Source organism: Palaemon carinicauda, chromosome 10 (assembly GCF_036898095.1).
Source record: "Palaemon carinicauda isolate YSFRI2023 chromosome 10, ASM3689809v2, whole genome shotgun sequence".
In the NCBI taxonomy this organism is placed as follows: Eukaryota; Metazoa; Arthropoda; class Malacostraca; order Decapoda; family Palaemonidae; genus Palaemon; species Palaemon carinicauda.
This window is the reverse complement of record NC_090734.1, coordinates 41,634,359-41,635,138: the sequence shown is the minus strand read 5'-3', so window position 1 is coordinate 41,635,138 and position 780 is coordinate 41,634,359. Positions and strand designations below refer to the sequence as shown.

The 780-nt window shown below is 39.1% G+C and overlaps 1 protein-coding gene across 1 annotated transcript in view; it reads right to left on the bottom strand.

Moving 5' to 3' along the window:
* Positions 1 to 725: 725 nt before the first annotated feature.
* Positions 726 to 780, bottom strand: part of LOC137648399 (uncharacterized) — a 792-nt gene continuing 737 nt past the window's right edge. Inside the window, exon 2 of the mRNA XM_068381325.1 lies at positions 726 to 780. This exon is cut by the window's right edge and continues 472 nt beyond it. The gene's annotated coding sequence lies outside the window, so the exon portion shown is untranslated.

The window sequence follows — 780 nt, the reverse complement described above, 5'->3', positions numbered from 1 at the left end:
ATACCACTGAAACTACTGCATTATCTTTCAGCGTACCGACAAGATCTTGTGAATATTATCCACAACAACATCCGTATCTCCTCGAGGAACCTTCTTCATTTCGTTTGTGGAGTTTATAGGACAAGTCTTCGAAATTCTGTTGCCCCTTATTGTTCCAGTTGCTCCATAGTTTATCTCTCGTAGGTGATTTACTAAAGGTAAATTTGTGAAGTAGTTGTCGAAGTAAAAACTCACTGGTATATCTTGATATGACTTGGTAGTTTTTCGAATAAAATCATCAAAGTACCCCCACCTTTTCCAAACCTTTCTTTATAGTGACGATACAACCCGAAGGCTGTCCCTTGGTATACATCATACGTAGCTAAATAACCAAGTGGAGAATTTAGGCAACAAGCTTTAAATCCAAATCTAACAGTTTTATTCAGAATGCATTGTTTGCACCCATGCCTACCAAAATATTCTATCATTGCTTCATCAAGTGATATATGTTAATCCATAGGGTAAGCCATGGCCAATTTCGTGTTCAAATGGTTCATTAGAGGTCAGATTTTTGCCAGTTTGTCATCCTTGCTTAGTGCCTGATTATCAGTGAAATGCAGAAACCGTAAAATTTCTTCAAATCTATCACGTGGCATTGCCTTAGCAACGAGTTCGACTCCAACATCAGCATCCAAAGACCAGTATAAGCGGCGACTTGGTAATGTGTGGTATACTGAGAGTATGAGAATGCCAAAGGCCACTCGCAGTTCCGAAAGAGATGGTAAACTGTGCATTTTTCTC